This window comes from Barbus barbus (assembly GCF_936440315.1).
Source record: "Barbus barbus genome assembly, chromosome: 33".
Lineage (NCBI taxonomy): Eukaryota > Metazoa > Chordata > Actinopteri > Cypriniformes > Cyprinidae > Barbus > Barbus barbus.
In genome coordinates, this window is record NC_136761.1 from 4,699,917 (window position 1) to 4,727,026 (window position 27,110).

Consider the following 27,110-nt stretch of genomic DNA (forward strand, 5'->3'; position numbering starts at 1 on the left):
GTTTGTATTTTTAAAATGTACAAAAGTGTGTACACCTGCTATTAATCATGTTTAAATGGTGTGTACAATATCCAAATTACTTGGGCTGTACTAGAGCTGTAGTCAAGTCAACCTTTGTTGAGTTCATGTCAAGCCCAAGACCAGGGGCCTCATATATAAAAGTTACTTGAAACTTAATCTATAAAAGTGTAAAAGCACAAAAGCTAGATTTTGCATACACACAAGTTTTCAGATTTATAAAACCATGCGTACGTCAGAACCTGCGCAAAAATCCCTTTGTAAATAAAAGTAAGGGGAAGATTATGCGTACGTGCATCTCCACACCGAAATAACCATATTTTACAACTCCTAGTTTTCTGTGTATAACCTCATCTGCATATAATTTCCATGCATATTCCATCCACGTGACACCATGTTTAACATATAAAAGACATTATGGAAATATAAGATACGGACTACAAATGCAATTGTGCCATACATTATTTTTTATTGCTAAAAATCATGCAATATACTTATATATATCTCCATACAAACAAAACAGTTTTTAAATAGTTATCAGATAAATATTTTAGAATAGATTTGATCTCATTGTTTTACACTGGCCAAATACCTGGTATTTAAATTGTTTTAAACAATTCAAATCAAATAAAATTTGTGCAGTTTATTTGGTTGTGTTGTGAGCATTTGCAGTGTGTTTCTTTATTTGTTTGTATTGTGAGCATTTGCACCACCTGCTGTCAAACTGATAGAGATGCTTTCTTGATTTGCTGGTGCTTTTTCTATTTGCATGTGTTTTCTGAAGTTGAGCAGCACATTGAGCTCTCTCGGATACCGTAAATATTTCTGTTTTTGGTTACACTTTATTTCAATAGTCCACTTTAAACATTCTACTAACTATAAGTAACTTTGTAACTACATGTCAACTAATTCTCATTAATTTGCAACTACATGTCTACTAACTCTCAGTAGGGTAGGTTTAGGGTTAGTAGAATAAGTTGACGTATACTTGCAAAGTTTCTCATAGTCAGTATGTTGTGTCAAAATAAAGTGTTAGCAGATATTAAGCAGACAGTCTACTAATACTCTAATGACTGCTAGTTGACATGTAGTTGCAAAGTTACTTACTGTTCGTAGAATGTCTAAAAAGGACTATTGAAATAAAGTGTTACCCTGTTTTCAACCATGAAGGCGAGCCAATGGATATCGCACAAGCGACGTGCAAACTTTGCGCAAGTGTTATGCTGGTGAACGTCTCAGTCAATTCATTATGCTGAAAGTGAAAGTAAAAATGGAATGATATTCTTTCAGAGATGACAAGAGACGAATCTACTTCAACATGTGCTGATAACGGTATACAGCCTAGCCAACGGTTTTCATTTATTCCCTAAATTTTTCTCTTGTGGCCCGTATATAGTGAAGAAAAAAAAAGTGAAGAGACGTAGCCTAGCCTATTTTGTGTTAAACAGGTTGTTTTTGAAAGTCAGTGCTTGAAATAAAAGCTTTTTATTTCATTGATTTTTATTGATGACTGCAGTGTTAATATTTGGTAGACTGAGTACATTTGTGACATGTGTACAGTTGAAACACCTTAAGTAACTTGCATACACAAGAACCCCAAGCCGTGATTTTTCCTCCACACGTGTATTAGTGTTCTCTTTGATCATGGGAAATTTGAAATGCAGGAAATTTGAAACATTTCCACTCCGAAGATATCGGCAAAAGTTTTTATTTATTTATTTTTTTAATCCAAGGTGAGATTTTCATTTCCCCATGTCCCTTCCACAATGAATAGCTTATCATTATTATTTTATGATTGTTAAACTTAACATATATCACTGCAAACGTTACTCTGTGCTCTAAAAATTGATATTTTATGACCATGCAAGGTCTTTTCATAATCTAGAGAAACGTGCGTGCATGTTAGTGGGGTACGGTTGAGACACAGTGTATCAACTGTACCCGGATTGGTGTCCTATTGCTTCACATGCTGTTTAGTTGTACAGTGTTTTGATAATAGGATAAAATTCACATTCACACATTTACACTGAGGATGGAGAAGATGGTATCGAAGTCTGGCCCAGTTGGAGTGGTGGTGCAGAATTTTCCATCAGTTGCTCTGTTTGTTGTCCGTGAAGTGGTAGATGTGCTGGGATGGTTGGCCGGAGGAAAGCCAGGGGTTGACATGGGAGGCACTGGGCAGGTTGTCGCAATGGGAGGAGAGATGGCGGTTTCTGCATTTTTTGTTTGCTTCGTTTGAAGCTGTTTCGCCCATTTCTTGTCTCTCCTCTTAAAACAGTCGATGACCTCTCTCTCTTTAAATCCACAGCCTCTCTAAAATACACTTCACTGTTAAAATTACTTTAAAATCCTTCTCCACTTTTAAAACAAAGTTTTAGCGCCTCTCTTCCTGTTTTTTTTTTGCATATTTGTCACACTTAAAAGATCATCAATCATCAAACAAATTTTAATATTACAAAAAGATAATGCAAGTAAATACAAAATGCAATTTTTAAATGATGATTTCATTTATTAAGGTTGGCCGCACACTAGAGGATTTTTAGCCCGATTTTAAGGCCACCGAACGATTGGGGGGTGTAGCCTGATTCGCGGCTTGTCGCAAGCGATTTTTTTTTGTCCAAAAATCCTCTATTGTGTGGTGTCATTACGATTACTTATCTGCTCCCGATCTAGACGGAGCGTCGCTGAACTCAAATCGTAAATATCAAACATGTTTGATATTTACGATTCTTGATCGGGCTGCCTCTGACGTGATACCTGCGATAGCCGATGAGAGCGAGCATGCAACACTCACCGGATGTTGCGTGCTTCTATAGCTGAAACCTGGCAGTCACAAACTTGCCGTGAAAGCAGAGAACATCATCCATATTCTTTTGTATACTTTGTTTTTCACTGTGAAACAGAATACACGCCAGGAGAGCCAGCTGATAACATCGATTGTCCTCTATTTATTTTTCTTCTCTAGTCACGTTTGATCTCGCTAGTCTCTGTGAGATCACGTGTCACTATGAAATCGTTCCTACAATCTTCAAGTGTGTGGTCTCGCGGTCTGGTCGAATCATCTAGTGTGCACGTTCAGAGAATTATAAGGCAAAAAATTGGTTGAACTGTCTTCATGTCTGTGGTCTCCCATGGTTTTAAAAATGGTTTTCAAAGATTTGAAAATCGTCTAGTGTGCAGCCAGCTGTCCAAAAAGCTGTCGAAACCTACCTGGCCCTACATGAAACATTAATTGCCCCCTCCTGTTAATTCATGAAAGAACTGTGATTAATCACATCATTTTAGAAAGCTGAGTTAAATTTCACTAGCCAAACCCAAGTCTGATTACTGATTACTGTTGAATCAAGAAATCACTTAAATAGAACCTGTCTGACAAAGTGAAGCATGCTTAAAGAACAACACATCATGCCGTGATCTAAAGAAATTCAATAACAGATGAGAAACAAAATAGTTGACGTGTCCGTCTGGAAAGGGTTAGAAAGACATTTTGTAAGGCTTTGGGACTCCAGCGAACCATGGTCAGAGCCATTATCCACAAATGGAGAAAACTTGTAACAGTGGTGAACCTTCCCAGGGGTGGCCTGCCTACCAAAATTACAACATCTAAAGAACTGCAGGACTCATTTGCCTCAATTAAGGTCAGTGTTCATGATTCAGCAATAAGAAAGAGACTGGGCAAAAACGGCATCCATGGGAGATTTCCAAGGTAAAAGCCATTGCTGACCAAAAAGAACACAAAGGCTCGTCTCACCTTTGCCAAAGAATATCTTGATTATCCCCAAGATTTTGGGCAAATATTCTGTGGACTGATGTGACAAAAGTTGAACTGTTTCAAGGTGTGTGTCCCGTTATATCTGGCGTAAAACCAACACAGCATTTCATAAAAAGAACATCATACCAACAGTCCAACATAGTGGTGGTAGTGTGATGGTCTGAGGCTGCTTTGCAGCTTCAGGGCCTTGACGACTTTCCATAATTGATGGAACATGAATTCTGCACTCTATCAGAAAATCCTGAAGGAGAATGTCCGGCTGGCAGTTTGTGGCCTCAAGCTCAGGCGCACTTGGGTTATGCAGCAGGACAATGATCCCAAACACACCAGCAAGTCCACCCCTGAATGGCTCAAGAAAAACAAAATCAAGGTTTTGGAGTGGCCAAATCAAAGTCCGGACTTAAATCCGATTAAGATGCTGTGGCATGACATTAAACCATCCATTCATGCTCGACAACCCTCCAATGTGGCTGAATTAAAACAATTCTACAAAGAAGAGTGGGCCAAAATTCCTCCACGGCGATGTGAAAGACTCATTGCCATATATTGCAAATGCTTGATTGCAGTTGTTGCTGCAAAGGGTGGCGTAATCAGTTATTAGATTTAGGGGGCAATGAATTTTTCACGTAGTGCCAGACAGCTTTTTCCCTTAATAAATGAAATCATCATTTCAAAACTGCATTTTGTATTTACTCTGGTTGTCTTTGTGTAATATTAAAATTTGTTTGATAATCTGAAACTTTTGTGTGTGACATATGCAAAAAAAATTTAAATAAAAAAACAGGAAGGGGGTAAAAACACACACACATACAGGTGCATCTCAATAAATTAGATGTGTCATGGAAAAGTTCATTTATTTCAGTAATTCAACTCAAATTGTGAATCTCGTGTATCAAATAAATTCAATGCACACAGACTGAAGTAGTGTAAGTCTTTGGTTCTTTTAATTGTGATAATTTAGACTAACATTTAACAAAACCCCACCAATTCACTATCTCAACAATTAGAATACTTCATAAGTAAAAAAAACAAAACAACATTTTTAGTTAATTGTTGACCTTCTGGAAAGTTCATTTACTGTATATGTACTTGTTTTAGTATGGTTTCTGTTTTGATAATCAAATCTGATGTGAGACCAGTGAGGTGCTAACTCGGCGAGAGAAGGTGTCAATAAAAAGGTCCGTACACCATACTAATCAAGCAATAACAACTGTTTATTGTTGGTACACACAGCTGATATCAGTAATACTGATACTGATGAAGTAAATGCATAAAATGATGATAATCAAACCACAAACACATTCAAAAAAGATAATCATAAAACCGGTGCATAATACAAGGATAATCATGAATAAATGAATAAAAGATAATATTGCGTGAATGGATAATACACTTAATGAATAATACACACTAGCTTGAGCATACAATAAAACTAAAACCCCAAGCAAAAGTATTATAACCAATATACAACCTCAGAACTGTACCATCATCTTCACTCTTCAAAAGACTGGGGAGCCCGTTTCAGTCACAGTGGAAGACCAACACCTGTCCGAGAAATGCCGGGCGATGCACGCTTATCCCACGGCTGAGCTTCCACTGAAACTTGAAAGAAACCCCATGTTTTATACTTCAAAATTAGGTGCGGGTTAAGAACAACCCTCCAAGTGAGAGAGAAAGCAAGTTGGCCAGACTCGATCCCCCTCTCAGTTGGGTGCACTTTGTGTCAATTTACAAAAGATGAACCATTACTCAGCAATATTTCTGAGGTTTCGCAATAAGTACATTGTGTCAGAATTCTGCACCTAGTGCTTATCAACGTCAAGATGGAGGTCAGTGAAACAAACAGCCCAAATCATCACTGACTGTGGAAACTTCACACTGGATGTCAAGCAACATGGATTCTGTGCCTCTCCACTCTTCCTCCAGACTCTGGGACCTTGATTTCCAAATGAAATGCAAAATTTACTTTCATCTGAAAAGAGGACTTTGGACCACTGAGCAACAGTCCTGTTCTTTTTCTCCACAGCCCAGGTAAGACACTTCTGACATTGTCTCTGGTTCAGACGTGTCTTGGTAGCCCTTTTCCTGAAGATGTCTGAGCGTGGTGACTCTTGATGCACTGACTCCAGCTTCAGTCCACTCCTTGTGAAGCTCTCACAAGTGTTTGAATCAGCTTTTCTTGACAGTATTCTCAAGCTTGCAGTCATCCCTGCTGCTTGTGGACCTTTTCCTACCCAAATTCTTCCTTCCAATCAACTTTGCATTTAATATGCTTTGATACAGCACTCTGTAAACAGCCACACCTTTCAGTAATGACCCTCTGTGACTCACCCTCTTTGTGGAGGGCGTCAATGTTCATCTTCTGGATCATTGCCAAGTCAGCAGTCTTCTCCATTATTGTGGTTTCAAAGAACAAGAGATACCTGGAATTTATACTGTAGGGATGGTCATTAATTGAAACTCAAATGTAAATATTCTAATATTTTGAGATACTGATTTTTGACTTTCATGAGCTGTAAACTCTAATCATCAAAATTAAAACAAAAAAACTTTTGAAATGTTTTACTTTACATGCAATGAATCTAAAATATATGAAAGTTTCACTTTTTGAAATAACTTACAAGAAAAAATGAACTTTTTCACGACATTCTAATTGATTGAGATGCACCTGTACACACACACACATACATATACATATTCAGATTGACAGGTTATCGGTCTGTCCAAAATGGTCAATAAATGATCTACTTATATGATCTATATTTTCTCTGATCCTCCCGTTTATGCCGATCATTGTTGGGTACGTTTCTTTAAAAAAGAAATTAATTAGTAATTACACCCTCAATGTTGTATTTAAAATACTTTACTAATTACTCTGTCAGAAAAGTAATTTAACTAATTACTTTGTAAAATCCCTATAAACCTTGACTGTATAGACAATACAAACACACATGGTCAATAGAGTCAAACACAATAGTTTAAAGCCAACATTTTAGCTTTATTAATACACACTCTAATACTTTTAATTTTAGTAAAAAAATTTAACAGAATTCCTCAAAAAAAAAAAACAATTACTTACTCTGCAAAATACCAAGTACCAAATACACATTACATTTTTCAAAACTAAGAGCACCATATTTTATAAATACTGTATGCTGTCATATGTTCTTCAACAAAAAATAATTTCTAAAGAATTCCTTTGCAACATTGGAATAACAAAAAATAAAATTACTTTGCAAAATCCAGGCTGTAAACATTACATTTTTCAAAACTAAGAGCACCATATTTTATACATACTGTATGCTGTCATGTTTTTCAACAAATTAACTAGTTTCTAGTGTTCAGCTGACTGCGCTGCCTTTGAAAAGGTGGTTGTACCTCATTAATGTAAGTCTCTCAAAACGTTTGTCTGATAGAAGAAAAAAAAACATCAGAATCTTCATATTATACAAGAATATGACAGATAATATAACATTTATTTAAGCCATGGGTAAAACAAGAATTTAGCAATCTGTATAAACATTAGATTACCTGAACAATGACATCAGGGAGAGATGCTGTTATCCTAAGCTCATCCCGCATTGCCAGTGTTCTGGACATTAGAATCTCCAGAGTTGGAAGAAGTGTTCCAAGATAGCAGTTGTCTTCTCCTTGCAATATGTTTAGTGCTACAGTCAGTGGCTTCAACACAATACAATATTCCTTCAGGAACAGATACTCCTGATCCGTGAACCATTTTATTCCAAACTGAGTGCAAATAGTATTTAACTCAGCAACTGGAATGTCAGTGATCCTGGACAGGGCATCTTGAATTAGGGGTCGGCCGATTATCGACCTGGCCGATTATTGGCACCGATATTAAGCATTTTTATGATAATCGGCATCGGTCATTTTCAAAACCGATGAGCAGATAAAATTATTTAATTATGAAACGCGCTATTTGGCTCTGATGCAGCCTGTCGGAACTCACCACTCTGTGGCCTAGAGCAGTCTCCGCCCACCGCGCATCTGATTTGTTGAGAGTCAGGAGTCCGACCAATCAACGTGGAAGACTAAAGGCGCTCTCACACCGAAAGCGCTTACTAACTGGTGCTGCTTCATCACGCATCAGTTCTCTCTCAAAGGCAGCAGCAGACGTTGCTCAAGTTGCAATAAATTACAATCCACTACACTGAAGTTGTAAAAACCTCAATATTATCTATTTATGATTTCCGAGATGGGGGAAACGCAGGGGGAATCGCGGAATCCAGTCATATGGAATTTACTGTATAACGCGGAGTCACGGAATTAGTCAAAGTTTGGATGAATTAATCAAAAGTAGGTCAGTACACTTAAATCGACTCATGATATGGACTATCTGTAAACATTAATCTGCTAAAAGACTATTTAAATATGAATTCTGCATGTTCGGCGTGTCTCTGTATATGTGAAAGGCACAGACCCGCGGTTTTGACACACACACACACACTGAAGTGCGCGACGCTCGCGGTGTTTTCCGCATCTGCCATGTCACTAAATGAGGACATAAATACATGAACATCATCCCCAGAACTGCTCTGAGAGTTGCTTCATGAGCATTTGACTGTTTCGTTTGAGTAAAACGATCGTCATATCATAAATAGGCTACAGAAACTTAAGAGGTCCTCATGGCAACCCGTCAAAATAAAAGTTCGGTTTATTTACTAATGCTACTACAATTATTACAACTTTTGTTTAAAAGAACAAATACACAATACGCTATTTCTTACATGTTTTAATTTTAATATTAAACCCATTTGTTTGCCAAAAAATAGAGTTCCAATTCTCATTTGATTAAAAGATAAATTAAATTAATGTTTTATGCCTTCATTTGCACTGTTCTGTAAATGAAAACTAATGGAAATTACTGTCACATAGGTCAAGACTAAGATACTGTCACATAGGCCAAGATTAAGTTACTGTCACATAGGCCAAGATTAGGATGACGGAAATTGGGACATTTCAATAAGCTATTGAACCAAGTGAGCCTATAACAGGCTATTAGTGTTATAGTTTCATTAAAATAGTTGCGGTCTTCTACAATGGAGCTATGAATTACAAATAGCTATGAACAATTAAATTATTTACACGTATTATATACATTGCGCTTTTTAAATTAATCAACTGATGTGCATTAGATGATGAATTGAATAGTCACCTCTTGTAGGTTATGATTTAGTCAACCGAAAATAATTAATGAAGAATTATGAGAGGTTATGCTATTACACATACATTTCTAACATGTAAATTATTGAAGCCAAATACTTACATTTCCCCAAGCTGTTTAGCTTTAGTATTTAGTATTCATAGGCTTAATCATGAAGCATGCAGTGGCCCCACTTTTAACTCTCTCTTTATATATTACCCTTATTGTAGATGGATGCATGGGGGAAGACAAGAGTAAGAAGTGCAACCAACACTAGGGAAGGCCGTTTTTGTCAGAGCCCTTGTTATTCTTAATTTTGACATTCATTTTCATTTTTACACCAGACATATATATCGGTTCAATATATCGGTTATCGGTCTACTTGGTCTGTAATAATCGGTATCGGCATCGGCCCTGAAAAACACATATCGGTCGACCCCTATCTTGAATTCCATCTCGTTGAAGTAGGCACTATGTTTTTTTTGAGAAAAAATTCTCTACAAACACTGAAGCCACAGAAGAGCGGTTTGCTTGTCCATAGTGCAGAACACTTTGAAACAGCATTTCTGTAGATGACTTTTGACTCATTTGCTTTAAGCCATTTCTCAATATTGTGAAAAAATTAAGTTCAGTGTGTGTGACACACACCTTAAGTGTGGAGGGAGAGAAAACTGTCCATCAGAATCTGTGGAGAGAGTCTGCTCAAGTAAATGTCACCTTCATCTTCCTCTGACTCCTCATCAGAATCTGATTGTTCGAACATTTTAAAAGCTTTAAAAAATTGGACCCGTTGTCTGTCACAGTTGCTGTCACTTTAGTGCAAGCTGAATGGATTTCATTGGCGATTACATCATACGTGTTTCTTCCTCTCTTTTACAAGCTAATGCTGCATGTCCACGTACAAAAGTAGATGGATCAATCCAATGTGCCGACATTCCGAGAATTCAGTGACTACCAGCCAACTGGCGCGAACTCACACGGGCAAATGCAATACAGCTGATGATTTTAAAGAGGCAGCGTTCACTTTTACCTTTAGACGATAAATTTAGATTTTGAATTCAATATTGATTTATTCAAAACTGTTTAAATTATTTACAATATGTGTAACGCCAGAACATTATAAGTAACTGTAACTACCTAAAAATGAAGAGTAATCCCTTACTTTACAGTGGATAAGTAATTTAATTACAGTAACGCGTTACTAACACTGATGCCGATCATCTTGAATTCGCACCCGGAAGACCCGGAAGTCCCGTAACTCATTCAGGGCATCATAGACGCACTAGGGTTTTCCTTACACCTAAAACACGGATTGCTGTAAAAACTCATCTTTGGCGGGGAAGCGTTGTCTCTTAATTGACGAGATATCTCATCAGTGGCGGGGAAAGAGTTAATGGCTGGTTCAACTTTTTATCTGGAACTGGGGAAAACCAAGATTGAAACTAAGATGCAACTTCCCAGAAATAATGAAGGTCTTGTGGTTCCAGATGTTAGGCTATACCAGCTAGCTTCCCAGTTTCAGTATTTTTGAATGGGTGAAAAATGATTCAGATTAAGCTTTGTTAGACATTGAATCATTTAACTTGGGTGATGGCTAACCTGTTTCCCATTCGTGTTACATTATAAAAGACTTCTGGTTTAGGGTAGAACAGCATTATTAGTAACACATTACAAGTTTGGAAATTAATCAGAAATTGGGAAGGGAAAGCCAAAACTTTGTGTTACGATCACCAGCTGGAGTGCCCATGAGCAGCACAAGAGAGCATTCTCCCCCAGATTGTTCTCACATTCTCACAGACTACATTCCCCATAATCCTTTGCCCAGACTCATCGCCAGTTGCAATCACCTGTCTCTCATCACCTCATCAGTCTCACAGTATAAGAATGGCACACACACGCGTGCGCACACACACGTATTCACATTGCTGATGATTGATAGCCTGTAGCATATTCCTAGTTCCTGTGTATTTTCCTTGATTTCCTAGTTCCTTGTTTTCTTGCCTTCGTGTTTTTGACCCTGGACTGCTTCCTTGGTTTTTATTGTTTGCTGCCTGCCCTGATTTTTGCCTGTGTACTGGATTACTGGAAACTAAAGTAAGCTACTCTTTTGTCTCCCCTTGGATATTGCTGTTTGTAGGTATCGACCCTGCTTGTTTGACCACGCTCCTTAATAAAGACTTGCAATTGGATCCTCAACTCCATTGTCTCTTCACTCTCAATGTTACAGAATCATCAGCCAACCCGGGATCCAGCAGCTTCATTCAGTGATCCAAAACAGGTATGGATCCAGCAGCACAAGTAATATGTCTCCATCAAGGTGAGCGGCCTATTGAAGATTATGTGTCGGACTTTATTGAACTGGCTCACTTAACCTCATTTGATGAGGTATATTTAAATATATTTTTTCGTGGTGGACTATCCGAGCTGCTCAGTTCATGTATGCCATTGTGGCATCTATACTGGTCATTAGTGGATTATATCGATTTAGCACTTCAATTAAGTGGCTCATCCCATTCACCGTGGGTGTGGTAGAGGAGGACCGCAACATGGTCGCCACACCACAGCCTTCTATTGTCATTGTTGCCTCTCCTGAGTCTTGTCCTGTCATGTCTTCCGCAGTCTCTTCTTAAAATGGCCACCATCCCAGAGACTTTTTGAAAAATGTTTGCCATCCCAGATACTTATCAATAGATGGCTGCCAGCCCAGAGACTACCCACAAAATGGCCACCACAGAGTCTCGTTCTATCATGGCTGCCATTCCAGTCTCGTCAAGTCACAGCTGATCTTCCAGAGTCTCGTCACATGTCAGCTGATCTTCCAAAGCCTTGTCACTTCTGTTGGCATTTCAGGGGTTGCTACACTCACGAGTCACACAGACTGTACGTTCACGAGCCACGCAGTTTCCACACTCTCTAGAGCAGTTTCAACGCTCTTAAGCCTGCCAGCCACAACTCCAGAGAGGGCTCCTGTTCCCAAGTTTAGCCCAGAGAGGGTATCTGTTCTAGACCAGATTCCAGTGCAGGTTCCAGCCCCCGAGCTCAGTCAAGTGCCCGCTCTCGCCCCAGAGCTCAGCCGGGATCCAGATCTAGTCCATGAATCTGCTCCAGTGTTTGCTCCTAGTCCAGTGTCCGCTCCTCCAGAGTGCCCTCCAGTGTTAGCTCCGGTCCCAGAGTCCTTTCCAGTTTCCCCTAAGGTGGTAAATCCTGTTCCAGAACCTTTTGTGGCAGAAATATCCACTCCAACTCCCTCCGAGACCGTAGCAGCACTCTCCCCCGAGCTATCGGTGTTCCCTGTTGCCTCTGTTTCTACCACAGACACTAGTTTTGAACTCTCCCTATTTCCTGATTCCTCTGTTATAGCTGCTAGTGTCGACTCTGAACTCCCTGTGTTTGTTGTAGTGCCTATTGCTACTGCTGCAGAACCTCCAGAGGTGGTAGGGGTGTTTACTTCAGCTCTTCTTAAGATAGGGGTGTCCACTAATGAGTCAATTCACATTTATTTATATAGTGCTTTTAACAATACAAATTGTGTCAATGCTTTATTTTTTTGTTAATTTAGCCACTGTATTGAATAAATACCTGGGGTTATGTTTATTTTCTTCTAAAAGAGATGAAGGGCTCTATCATACACCCGGCGCAATGGCGCAAGGCGCGGCACGGCGCAAGTGCTTTTGCTAGTTTCAGCCCGACAGTTCTCATTTTCCCATCCTGCACCGCATTGTTTAAATAGCAAATGCATTTGAGCCCATTTGTGCGCCCATGGGCATGCTGGTCTAAAAAAGAGGTGTGTTCAGGTGCATTGTGGCGCATTGCTATTTTGAGGAACTGAAAATAGACTGCGCCATAGACCAACTCAAACCTAGTCTAAAGTCAATGGCACTATTTTTTTTTTTTGTTATTTAAAGAGCACGTTAGTAGAAAATGCACCTCCGGGCGGATCCACAACACACGTTCACTTTGCCTTTACACACAAACATGCCAAATATTAAAAATGAAAGGATTACAGTGTAAAAGAATATTATGGTGTAGGCTACATGAATATGAAAATGTCATACGTCAATGGATATTCATTGCGTGTAACAGAATTAGCCTACCTATTTGCTCACGCATGAGCAGATCCGTTTGCTCTCTGGAAATGCGTTCAGTCTGTGCACCTTAAAATTCCGCCGTTTAAATAGCGAATCCGCCATGGCGCGAGCGCAGCTCGCTCTTAAAGGGAATGGGAGATGAGACTCTGATTGGCTTATTTGCACGTTACGCCCAAAAAAACACCCATTACTCATTAAGAGAATAGGGACAACCTGTTAAGACCATGCGCCCGGGCGCGCCGACCGTTTTCCCATCGTTAAACTAACAAAAGTGGATTCGGACATGCCCTGAGTGCACTTGTGCCGTGCGCTTTAGACCATGTGCTTAGATCATTAAAATAGGGCCTGAAAAGTAATCAGATCTAGCCATTTAAATGCTTTTCTGTATGATAGGGTACTTTCCCGCCATGTGATACGAAAAATCACTAGTTTTGTTTTCCTCCAGCTGCGCTCCATTTTCCAGGATGCTCTCTTTAGGGTGCGAGTGTGCTCATTATACCACGGTGTCAAAGTGTTATCTTTAATCTTCCTTAAGCGTAAAGGAGCAATAGAGTTCAGAATGTCTAGAAATGCTGACCCCAATGCATCTTTTTCATTATCAACATGGATATTAAAATCACCAACAATTAAGACTTTATCTATAGCTAGCACTAACTCTGATAGAAAATCTGCAAATTCTTTAATAAATCTGTATGGTGCCCTGGTGGCCTGTATGCAGTAGCCAGTACAAACATCACAGGGAATTTATCATTAACACGTGTTTCTCTGGATAATGTTATATGAAGCACCATTACTTCAAACGAGTTATACTTGAAGCCTTCCCGCTGAGAAATACTGAAAATATTGCTATAAATTGTAGCAACACCTCCCCCTTTACCTTTTGGACGCGGCTCATGTTTAACAGTAATCTTGGGGGGTAGACTTAGTTTAAAATAATGTAATCATCTGGCTTTAGCCAGGTTTCTGTCAAAAAGAGCACATCTAAGTTATGATGTGTGATCATATCATTTACAAAAAGCGCTTTTGTAGAAAGGGACCTGATATTCAATAAGCCAAGCTTTATCTTTTGTTTCTCTATATTATATACATTTTTTATTTGTTGAACATCAATTAAATTGTTAATCTTAAGTTGGTTTGGACGTTTTGTTTTGTATTTTCTAGTTCGGGGAACAGACACAGTCTCTATAGCATGATATCTAGGTGAAAGAGTCTGTATGTGCTGAGAATTAACTGATTTCTGTGACGTGAGGCCGCTGTCTGCTTCCTGACCTGGGCCCCAGTTAGTCAAGTACAAACTCTGAGACTATGTGCCATATTTCTAGAGAGAAGAGAGGCACCACCCCAGGAGGGATGAAGACCATCTCTTTTCAAGAGGTCAGGTCTGTACCAAAGACTCGTCCAATTGTCTATGAAACCTATGTTATTCTGCGGGCACCACTTAGGCACCAGCCATTGAGTGACGACAGTCTGCTATGTATCTCGTCACCCCTGTAAGCAGGGAGGGGACCAGAGCATATTGCAGTGTCTAACATCGTATTGCAAGTTCACACACCTCTTTAACATACAATATATTAATTATATTAACATATAACGACTGCCTGACTGTCATGTCATGATTATGGAGACTGCCTATGAACTTTTTGCCTGTCCTGTCATAGCTATGGAGGCCATCTGTGAACTCTGCCTGTCCTGTTACGGCTAAGGAGGCTGTTCCTGAACCCTCAATCTGTCTTGTTAAAGGGGTCCTATTATGCTTTTTCACTTTTTGAATCTTAGTCAGTGTGTCGTGTGTATATTTGGGCATAAAACTATCTACAAAGTTACAAATATCAAAGTCCACTCCAAAGGGAGATATTTTGTAAAAAAAAAAAAAATGTTTCAAGAATTACAGCGAATGGCTCGTTTGGACTACAACGTTGTTTCCCTCAATTTATGAGATCACAAATTGTAAATCCCGCTTACGGAAATTTGAATGGTTGGCGGGTGGGGAGAAGACTTGGTTGAGCTCTGCACGTTTCAAAATCAAAACCAAGTGCGGGTGTTTTCATATCCTTCTTCCAAGATGGCGCCGCTTTGTTCGGACGCCGTCCAGGTCGCTCCACTAAGATTGTGTTTTTATCTACTTTTTTACTTAGTTTTACTTTCTCTTTTTACACATCTCACGTCGGCACTGATCACCTATAACAAAGAAACACTTTTGGACATTTGGAAACCGCTACACCAACCTGTTTCAGCACACTTTATCCAGGAATCCAGCATGGCCTCTGGAGAATCTTCGGAACGCAGAGATGAACAATAACCCCCCGAGGCGAAGGATCAAGAAACACCGCGGGAAACGCGCTGGGATTCGAGATAGACTCAGGAAAAGGGCTCACAGTCCTCCCCTTCCGAGCATTCTGCTTGCAAATGTCCAATCCTTGGAGAAATAAGATGGATGATCTTAGAGCCAGGATTAGTTTTCAATGGGACATAAGGGACTGTAACATCCTTTGTTTGTCAGAAACGTGGCTTTCGTCCATGGCCCCGGACACTGCTGTAATGCCAAGTGATAACTTCTCTGTTTTTCGGACGGACAGAACAGCAGAGGCTGGTAAATCCAGGGGTGGAGGAGTGTGTTTCATGATTAACAAGAAATGGTGTGATCCCAGGAATATCTCCATTCTGTCGCGTTCCTGCTCGCCTCATCTGGAACATCTTTCCATTATTTGCTGCCCATTTTATCTGCCCCGGGAGTTTTCATCGATCATTGTTACTGCTGTGTACATTCCACCACAGGCAGGCTTGGCTTTGTCTAAGCTTCACGATGTGCTCAGCGGCTACATTAACAAACATCCTGACGCTACATTTATCATCGCGGGGAACTTTAACAAAGCTAACCTCAGACGGGTCATGCCGAACTTTCACCAACATGTATCCTGTCCAACACACTGGACACTCAGTTCAAGAATGCCTACAAAGCATTTTTGGCAAATCGGACTGTACTGTTCTCGCTGAGGTGTAACAACTCCAACTAAACAGTGAGCTAAACTCTCTCTATTCATGAACATGAAGAAATCTGAAATTCTTTGTATGCAGATTTATTTTCTTCACATTGTACTGAATCCATACATATGAGATGAGTGATGAGAAATGAGAGAGTGAAACTAGAAAACAAACAGCATAATACTGTAATTAGCTAAGCCACATAGCTTTCATGAACATTACTCTTACAGCACAATATCAAATGCTTAAAAGTTAACTTAGTCAGAACAAAGATTATTCGTCGTGGAATTAGAAGTCGTGGCCTAATGGTTAGAGAGTCGGACTAGTAATCGAAAGGTTGCGAGTTCGAGCCCCCGGCCGGCAGGGATTGTAGGTGGGGGGAGGGAATGTCCAGCGCTCTCTCCACCCTCAATACCACGACTGAGGTGCCCTTGAGCAAGGCACCGAACCCCCAATTGCTCCCCGGGCGCTGCAGCATGGCTGCCCACTGCTCCGGGTGTGTGTTCACGGTGTGTGTGTGTGTGTGTGTGTGTGGATTTGTTCACTACTCACTGCTGTGTGTGTGCACTTGGATGGGTTAAACGCAGAGCACCAATTTCGAGTATGGGTCACCATACTTGACAATACGTCACGACTTATTATATACATACAGGCGATGCTTCTGCTGGGGAATCAACAGGCAGGATGAATTATCTCTGTCGAAATGACTGTCTGCATTTTTTGACCAGTCTGCCGTTTTTTCGCGTTTCTAATGCGGTTTTTAGTTCCTGTTTTAGCTCAGTTAACAAACGTCAAAATAAGAGTCTGCATGAAACTGAAAGTATACCAAATTAAAAGCATAAAAATTAAACTTAAATGCCTGAAGGGCAGAACACGGACCATGCCGCCATTTTTCTCACACCGGAATACAAACAAAGGCTCGTTCAGGATCCTCCGGTGCAGAGAGTAGTGACGCGCTGGTCTTCCCACTGCTGCAGGCGGCTCTTGATGACGTCGACTGGGACATGTTCCGGGCGAGTTCTTCTGACGTCAGCGAGTTCACGGATGTAGCATTAAGCTTTGTAAACACGTTAACCGAGCAAGCTACAGAAACAATAACGATAAGGACATTCTCCAACCAGAAACCGTGGGTGGACAGTACAATCCGTGCTGCGGTTAACATACGCACTGCCGCTTACAATGAGGCTCTTCTGACCGGGAATATGAGTGAGTACAAAGCATCGTGCTATGCTCTCCGACGCGCAGTAAGAGCAAACACAGATACAGAGAGAGAATTGAGTCTCATTTCCAGCTCAATGACTCTTCCTGTGCCGCTCTGATGATGATATGTCTCGCCTGAGACAACTCATCCGGAGTACGTGGGAGGTTGCAGTAATGCCATCCTTTACATTTACTGGACTTGTTGTGTCTGTACGCGCTGGCAATGTGGATGAGTAGGGCAATAGCCCTGGTGAGGGAGCGCATACATGAAAACCGCTGAAATCGTGTGGTGGTAAGACCTCGGTTTTGAGTCTGAGTAAGAAAAGTACTCACTTCAGGTCGTATTTCCATGTCTGATTCTGGGTTGACAAGTTCAAACGTCCAATTTGTGTCTGTGTCAGATGGATTTGGTTTGTGTAAAAAGGCTGGTCCAGTGAACCACATAGTCTTTGTTAGTTGGGACGCAGGAACTGACCTGGATGCGTGGTCAGCCGGGTTGTCCTCTGTGTTGACGTAGAACCATTGGTTAGGCCTTGTTGATTGACGAATTCGTCTGACTCGATTGTGAACGTAGACATAGAAGCATATTTTTCTGATTGTAAATGTATCCAAGCACAACCTTGCTGTCACAATAAAACTTGATCTCATCAAGCTTCAGGTCCAGTTCATCTTGGATGAATTCGGCGACTTCCACGGCTAATACAGCGGCACACAATTCCAACCGAGGAATAGTAGGTTCAGACTGTGGTGCCAGTTTGGCCTTCCCTAAAATGAATCCTACTTCGACTTGTCCCTCAGCTTGAATGGTCCTGAGATATGCCACAACTCCAATGGCTTTTGTGGACGCGTCGGAGAACACACATAGCTCTGTGTGTACAGCATTGGAAAGTGACGTTGCGGTGTAGGAACGTGGGATATGCAGCTTACTTAAGTCATGGAGTGACTCACGCCATGCTTCCCATTGCTTCAACTTTTGTTCTGGAAGAGGATCATCCCAGTCACATGTGTTTACACTGAGTTCCCTCAAGAGACTTTTGCCTTCAATAATCACCGGTGCAACCATGCCTAAAGGATCGAAGACACTATTCACTGTTGACAGAACTCCCCTGCGAGTAAAGGGTTTCCTGTGCTCTGAGACTGTGAATGTGAAAGTGTCTGTCGTTGTCTCCCACAGCAGTCCCAAACTGCGTTGCACTGGTGTAGCTTCACCGCTCAAGTCAAGATCTTTCAGAACTGCTCTGTCCTCTGGTGCAAAGGCCTGAAGGACAGTTTCACTGTTTGAGGCAAACTTGTAAAGCCTCAGATTCGATTCACTGAGAGAGGTCTGTGTTCTCTGTAACAGACTGATAGCTTCAGCTTCAGTTGGCACACTAATGAGCCCATCATCTACGTAAAAATGATGTTCAACAAACTGGACCGTGTCTTCTCCGTATTTGTGTGCACCCTCATGGATGGCTCTCCTTAGTCCGTAGATGGCTATGGAGGGTGACGGACTGTTGCCGAAAACATGGACCCTCATCCTGTAGTCGATAATGTCCTTAGACATGTCATTGTCTCTGTACCACAAAAACCTCAGGTAGTTCCTGTGGTCTCTGCGGACAAGAAAGCAGTGGAACATCTGCTGTATGTCAGCGATCACTGCTACCTGTTCCTTGCGGAAGCGGATCAGCACCCCAATGAGTGAGGTTATTGAGGTCAGGGCCTGACAGAAGAACACCATTTAGAGATGTGCCAAAGTACTTTGCGCTGGAGTCAAACACCACGCGGATGCTTCCAGGCTTTTGAGGGTGGTAAACTCCGAAAGTAGGCAGGTACCAACACTCTTCATTCTCCTCCAGTGGAGGAGCCACTTCTGCATGTCTGTTGTCAAATATTTTCTTCATGAATTCTAGAAACTGTTCTCTCATCTCAGTTTTTCTCCGCAGCGTTTTCTCCAGGGAGGTAAAGCGAGTGAACACCTGTTCGCGATTGTTGGACAAGCGCTGACGGGGAACTCTAAAGGGGAGAGGAGCGACCCAGTTGTTTGACGTGTCTCTACACATTTCTTGGTCCATGATTTCCAAAAAGATTGTGTCCTCCATGGACTGGGCGAGTTTGTTGTCGGACTCAGTCTCACTGAAGACATGTAGTCCAAGAGCCTCCAACGATGCCTTGTGTGGTTTGTTGTTCTTCTCCTTGCCATGGGACACATCTTCAGTCAGCTTCATGAAGCCTTTACATGGTCTGAGAATAGAGGGTCGGCCATTCTCTAGCACACTTGTCTTGAATGCACTCACAGCTGGTTTGTGTGCATTTCCTAGGCACACGTCTCCTACCAAGACCCATCCCAAATCCAGTCTTTGTGCAAAGGGGGCGTTGTGAGGTCCGCTCACTTGCTGTCGGACTTTATGGACTCTCACAATGTCTCTGCCTAGCAAGAGGAGGATTTCCGCCTTGGGGTTGAGTTCTGGTATGTGTGCTGCTACACTCCGTAGGTGTGGATGATGACGGGCTGCATCAGGCGTCGGTATTTCAGAGCGATCAATGAGAATGTCATTACACTCAATTAGCGGTGGTAGCAATAGGCTAGTCTGCCCATCAAGCGATTCGACCTGGAAACCCTCTGCCTTTCTGCCTGACGTCTCAACCAGTCCGGCACAGGTCTTCAGTGTGTAAGGGAATGGTTGGCCCTTGATGTTGAAAAGCTCAAAGAAATCTGAACGCACCAGTGAACGGTTACTTTGTTCATCCAAAATAACGTACATGTTGGTGGCCTTTTCACGTTGACCTTGAGGGTATATTCGTACCAGACAGATCTTCGAGCAGGATCTTGCTGTACGATCTGTACCACATACCTGGGTGCAGTGTGAGGAGATGGCTGTGCTGTCGCTAGCATGTTCCTCTTCCTCCCCGCCATTATCTGGTGGGGGTGTAGGCCTTCTGTAGACTTGAGGTGGTGGACCTGGATGCATAGCAGCATGATGTCGCTCGCTGTCGCACTCCAGGCACTTTACTGCTGCTTTACAGTCTCTTGCAAGATGACTAGCTGATATGCAGCACTTGAAACAAATTCCATTCTCCTTGAGAATGCTCTTTCTTTCTTCAAGACTCTTCCCTCTAAATACTCTGCATTTCCTTAGCGAATGTGGTTTGTTGTGAATGGTGAAGTTTTTCTCTGGCCCACCGGGCTTTCTCTCAGGTGAGTTCACAGGTGGGTCTTTACCTGAAGAGATGTCTGTCTTGTGAACGGATATTTTTCTTCCATAATTATTTGAGACTACCTTGTCTGACTTCAGTCCGTTGCTGCTGGCGTATAGAAGGATGAAACTGGGATCATTCCTCCGGCGTGCTTCGTCGCAGATAAAATTGGCAAAGTAATCGAATGGGGGAAAAGTAGCCGTTGTTATCTTCTTTAAATTTTGAGCCAACTGAGAGCCATTTCTCCTGTAGCCCGTGAGGGAGTTTCTCCACGATGGGCCCAATGCCTCTGGCGGTATCCAGGTAGGCCAATCCTGTGAGGTAACCTTCTTCTCTGGCACCCTGGATTTCCATAAGAAGATCGCCTAAGTCTCTCAGCTTCCCATAATCTTTGATTGATATTCTTGGAAATTCATCCAATCTCTTAAAAAGGGACTTCTCCATTACTTCAGGCGCAGCATAGCACTCTTGGAGGCGATCCCAGGCCTTTTTAAGTGCTACATCTGGGTTCCCGACATGCACAGAGCGAATCCTTTTGATGTGTTTCACAGACTCTAGTCCGAGCCATTTAATCAGCAAATCTAACATTTCAGTAGAGGTGAGTCCTAAGCCTGTAGTAGCATTGCTAAATGATGACTGCCATGCTAAATAATTTTCAGGTTTATCATTGAATCGGTAGAGACTTGTACTCACTAAATCACGACGAGCCAGGTATCGTGCCAGGTGTTCTGTTTCAGGAGTCACACTTGGGTTGGATGATGCATACACAGGCACGTATGATGGTGCTGTTGCTTTAAGTGGTGATTTGTGAGGATGATGTTGTGTTGGGTTTTGCGGGGTGTCCGTTGTCTCTAATGGGTGCTGTATGATGTCCATCATACCTTACCAGACCTGTATGACCTCCATTTAAGTGGTGTGCTGATGTGGGTTACATCCCTGAATTTAGCATGGTTGCTGAATAATGGCCTTGTCAGCGCTGTGTTATACTCAGATAGTCTGTTATTGGTTTCAACCTCTTCTTGCCCATCCACTAACTGTAAGTTGCGTTTTGCTGGAGGATTCCATGTGACGTAGCTCCCTTCTGACAATGTTGTATAGGCAGTTGCTTGAGTTCATGGTACGTTAAGTTCAGCTTGTGCTTCAACATATTCATTAGTGCGTGTTACAATTTCATTTTGTAAATCTGCGTGAGAAGATACATCGGTCTTGATTGAACCTTCTTGACCTAGTTCGGCTGCTTCTAATGCCTCAGCTTGGGCAATAGCTGCGGCTGCTTCTCTTTGAAGTTCAAGTGCGCCTAGCTCGGCTTCCAGCTTTGCTTTTCCTAATTGTTGCTTCTTTCTCTGCTCTTTGTACCTTCAGCTCTGCTTCTTTCTCGGCAAACGCTGCTCGTGCCTTCGCCGCCTCTGCTTTAGCGCACGCCCTTACTGCTGCACTCGACGCCGATGAGTGAGAGCTCCTTGATTTTCTTGTGCGCGCAGATGCATTGTCATTCCTTTATGATTCCATTTTACTCATCTTGCTTATCTACTTGCTTCTCAAGACGTTGAAAACTCCAGCTGGATGTCGCTTTTTCACTGTACTGTTCTCGCTGAGGTGTAACAACTCCAACTAAACAGTGAGCTAAACTCTCTCTATTCATGAACATGAAGAAATCCGAAATTCTTTGTATGCAGATTTATTTTCTTCACATTGTACTGAATCCATACATATGAGACGAGTGATGAGAAATGAGAGAGTGAAACTAGAAAACAAACAGCATAATACTGTAATTAGCTAAGCCACATAGCTTTCATGAACATTACTCTTACAGCACAATATCAAATGCTTAAAAGTTAACTTAGTCAGAACAAAGATTATATACATACAAGCGACGCTTCTGCTGGGGAATCAACAGGCAGGATGAATTATCTCTGTCGAAATGACTGTCTGCATTTTTTGACCAGTCTGCCGTTTTTTCGCGTTTCTAATGTGGTTTTTAGTTCCTGTTTTAGCTCAGTTAACAAACGTCAAAATAAGAGTCTGCATGAAACTGAAAGTATACCAAATTAAAAGCATAAAAATTTAACTTAAATGCCTGAAGGGCAGAACACAGACCATGCCGCCATTTTTCTCACACCGGAATACAAACAAAGGCTCGTTCAGGATCCTCCGGTGCAGAGAGTAGTGACGCGCTGGTCCTCCCACTGCTGCAGGCGGCTCTTGATGACGTCGACTGGGACATGTTCCGGGCGAGTTCTTCTGACGCCAGCGAGTTCACGGATGTAGCATTAAGCTTTGTAAACACGTTAACCGAGCAAGCTACAGAAACAATAACGATAAGGACATTCTCCAACCAGAAACCGTGGGTGGACAGTACAATCCGTGCTGCGGTTAACATACGCACTGCCGCTTACAATGAGGCTCTTCTGACCGGGAATATGAGTGAGTACAAAGCATCGTGCTATGCTCTCCGACGCGCAGTAAGAGCAAACACAGATACAGAGAGAGAATTGAGTCTCCTTTCCAGCTCAATGACTCTCGACGGATGTGGCAGGGACTGAGTACCATCTGTGCCTTCGGAAACGAATCCTCCGCGGAGGTGAGAGCAGATCTGTTGCTGGCCGACGAGTTAAACACCTTCTTCGGCCGCTTCGATTGCAACGGTGGCAGCGCGTCAGGAAGCAGCAGGCAGAGCAGCGATGATCCTGTAATCACCGTGTCGGAGGATGAGGTTCGGAGGGCGCTAAAGAAAGTGAACGTCAGGAAAGCAGCCGGACCTGATGGGATAACCGGCCGTGTTCTGAGGTCCTGCGCTGAGCAGCTCGCTGGTTTATTCACGTCTAACTTTGAGTCATTTGCTACTTCCGTGGTTCCCACCTCATTTAAAAAATACGTAATAATCCCTGTGCCTAAGAACAATAAACCGTCTTGCCTGAATGACTATCGCCCAGTTGCCCTCACATCTACAGTCATGGAGGTTTTTGAGAGACTTGTAAAGAGCCACATCTGCTGATCAAACAGATCTACGGACAATGCCATCTCTCACGTCCTCCACTCTTCCCTCACACACTTGGACCGCAACAATGGAAATTATGTAAGGCTGCTATTCATTGACTATAGCTCAACTTTCAACACTATAGTCCCCATCAAGCTGGCTTCTAAACTCACAGACCTCGGCCTAAACTCCTTACTCTGTGACTGGATTCAAGACTTCCTCACTGGCAGACCTCAAGTGGTGAAAGTTGGCCAGTTCACCTCAAACTCCATCACCCTGAATGTAGGAGCCCCACAGGGCTGTGTCCTGAGTACCCTGCTCTATCCTCTCTACACGCATGACTGCGTGTCCTCTCACAGCTCCAGATCTATTATCAAATTCGCTGATGATACTGTGGTTCTGGGCCTCATCTCCAACAACGATGAGACCGCATACTTGGATGAGGTAGAGGGACTCACATCATGGTGTCAGGACAACTGTCTCTCTCTGAATTTGAGCAAAACTAAAGAGCTGATCATGGACTTTAGGAAGAGACAGCGGCAGCCCTACACTCCTCTTATGATCAGTGGGACCCCTGTGGAGAGGATGAGTAGCTTCAAGTACCTCGGTGTAAACATCTCTGAGAACCTGACTTGGACTACACACATCCAAACACAGGTTAAGAAAGCCAGGCAAAGACTGTACCATCTGCGACAGCTGAGGAAATTCAGGGTCTCACCAGCAATCCTGAAAACTTTCTATTCAGGGACCATAGAAAGTGTATTGACTCAGTGCATCTCAGTGTGGTATGGAAACAGCTCAAATCAGGACTGCAAAGGACTACAGAGAGTTGCTTAGCTGAGCGCATCTCAGGGTCTGCTCTCCCCTCTCTGCAGGATATCTACCTCAAATGCTGCAAAAGTAGAGCTGTCAAAATTATTAAGGACTCAAATCACCCTGGTAACCGACTATTCACTTTGCTTCCATCTGGTAAGCGCGTCCGTAGCCTGATGGCAAAAACTGAGAGACTTAGGAGGAGCTTCTTCCCCCAGGCCATCAGGCTCCTAAACTCTAACTCTGTGTCATAACATCACTTGACTCCATGTAAATATCGCTATATCAATAAGCTATTCATAATTTTTTCTACCTCATATGCTGCTATTTAAATATCCTGTACAACTTTTTTGCACATTCTTTTGCACATTCCTGTTATATTGCTATTTATTTCAACAACATACAGCACATTTATATTTATATTTCTTTTATTTTATTCTTTTTATTTTTTTTCTACTTTTTTTTTTTTTTAAATCCTTGGAGCGGACCTGACTTACATTTGACTGCTGGTTATACTCTGTATAATTGTGTATGTGATGAATAAAAATCTTGAATCTTGAATCGATCACTGTATTTCTGGTGGAAACCAACTGCTTTCAGAACATTTTGGATGTCATTTTCATTTAATCTTGCATGTAATGTCTGAAAGCAGCGTTTGTGAGCGGAGCTCTGTATTGTGTACAGTGTTACCGTGGAAACCTCGAGCTCTCCCGCTCCAACAGTGCCTCCCGCTGGCAGAGAATTTGCAGCCACAAATAGTGTAAATCTGTGGGACTATGGTATAAATAAATTCAACTGTATAACAGTTTCAGTGCAATTCATGTAATAATGCTATAATTAAAGAACAATAAACATAATAAATATTACCGTTGCACTTATCTGTACATAGTCAATGCAGTTATTTTTAAGCTGTTGTTGACATCCCATCTAAAACGTGATTTAGCCAAAAAACAACAACAACAATAAAATTACCACTTCAATATGTCTTGCTATATCCATGCGTGCAAATGTTCTGCATGATCCTCTTGTTCAATATTCTCGAGGTCTGAATTGATATGGCAATATTGACGAACTTGCTGTTCTAGCAAGGGGCGGGGCAATACTGAAACTCCGTCTAAACTGTTCGCCAATCACAACGCACTGGAACAGCTAACCAATCACAACACAGTTTGTTTTTAGGAAGGCGGGCCTTCATCAAACCCGGAACTAATCGAGTCGTTTGTGTCAGGCTGGGTAGAGAGTACACCCCCAAAACAAAATCAAGACTTTGTAAAAGAGCATAATAGGACCCCTTTAAGGCTAATAAGGCTATTTCCGAACTCTCAGCCTGTCCTGTTCTGACCAAGGAGGTCGATTCTGAACTTTGTGACTGTCATATCCTGGCAAAGAAAGCTGGTCCTGAATTCTCTGTTTGCTCTGCAACGACCAGGGAGGTTGTTCCGAACTCTCTGACTCTACAGCAACGGTCAAAAGAGCTGTCCCTGAACTCGGCCAAAGATACCTTTTCTGAACTGTTTGCCGGTCCTGTTACAGACGCTGAGGGCATTGTTAACCTCTCTGTACTCTTTGTTCCAGTTCTGCCTGATCCGCCCAGTCCGTCAAGGCTTACAGTGCTGCGGGGCCAGGCAGCCTCTGCCCTGCATGCCATGGCTATCCTGCGAGTACACAAGCCAAGGCATTAAATGCACGAGGGTAGTACCAACCCGAGGTTGACGCATGAGCCGCGCTCAGCGACTGGCCTTGCCCTATGGGCAACGGAAGTCACGGCGCAGTCCCTCGGGAAGGCGATGTCCACACTCTTGTGATCCAAGAGTGCCGCAGGGTTCAGTCTGGTGAGAGGGACGAAATCGACAAAGTGCACTTTCTCGATGCTCTTGTCTCCCAGGCCGGACTGTTCGGCGACACTGTCGGGAGCTGTGCCAGCAGTTCTCGGCAGTACTGCAGCAGACTGAGGCATCCAGCACATCTTGCCCCGGCGTGATGCATCGCTCCGCCGCAGGGCAGCCCCAGTCTGCTGGCCGCCGTGGGCGCCCTCCTGTGTTCCCCTGAGCTGCTCCGCCTTGTGCTGGTGCGTCGAGCCTCCTGCAGGAACGGGGCGCCCCCCGTGTTCCAGCTGGCCCGATATCGTCCAAGGAGGCGATAAAACGGCCCTGACACGGGCAACCCGGAGATGTGGAAAGCTGCTCTATCTCAGGAGATGGCGCAGTGCCGCTCCTTCCCCCGAAGGAGGGCTGGGGGAGAATCATTCATTCTGTTCCACCGCTGGCTCACGGGCCAGCGGTACCCACATTTTCAATAAAAGAGCAATTTCCCTTCCCTCCGGGTTCTCAGGTCTGCTGGCTGACAGTGTGCAACGCGCTGCCTCCTCACTCTCGCCCGCGACCCATCTTGCCAGTGGCCAAGAGAGTGCGGTCTGGGGACGCGATGCCTCCCCGCGCATCTCTAGCCACTCCCCGGGGACTTAGGGAGTTTTGTGGGGATGAGTCAGAACGCACCGCCTTCTGTTCCATCCAGCCTTACTCCCCCTCGCTGCACCACTGCGGGCACGTCGATTGTGCCTTTGGTGCCACTTGCACGGTATCTGGGGGCGTGGCGTAATCAAAATTGCCTAATACAATTAGTCTGTGCTTTTGTTTATTTATTTTTTGTTTCATTTTCTTCTGCTTTAAATTGCATTATTTTTGTTTTTTAGATTGTAATGTTACAATGTTAGAATGTAATGTGATTTTAACCCTTTTTGCCAATCAATCAACGTCTTGCTAAGTATACTTGAAACTTCAAGGCAGGTGTGTTGAGGCAAGCTGGAGCTTAACTCGGCAGGACACTGGCCCTCCAGGGCCGAGTCTGGTGACCCCTGTTGTAGACCCATCAAAATAAAGTGTTCGAAGATATTAAGCAGACAGTTTACTAATACTCTGA

General features: G+C 42.6%; 1 protein-coding gene across 1 annotated transcript in view; it reads left to right on the forward strand.

Annotated features, from left to right (window-relative positions):
- The window catches only part of limch1b (LIM and calponin homology domains 1b), a 265,697-nt gene that overhangs the window by 55,922 nt on the left and 182,665 nt on the right, over window positions 1-27,110 (forward strand). The window lies entirely within an intron of this gene.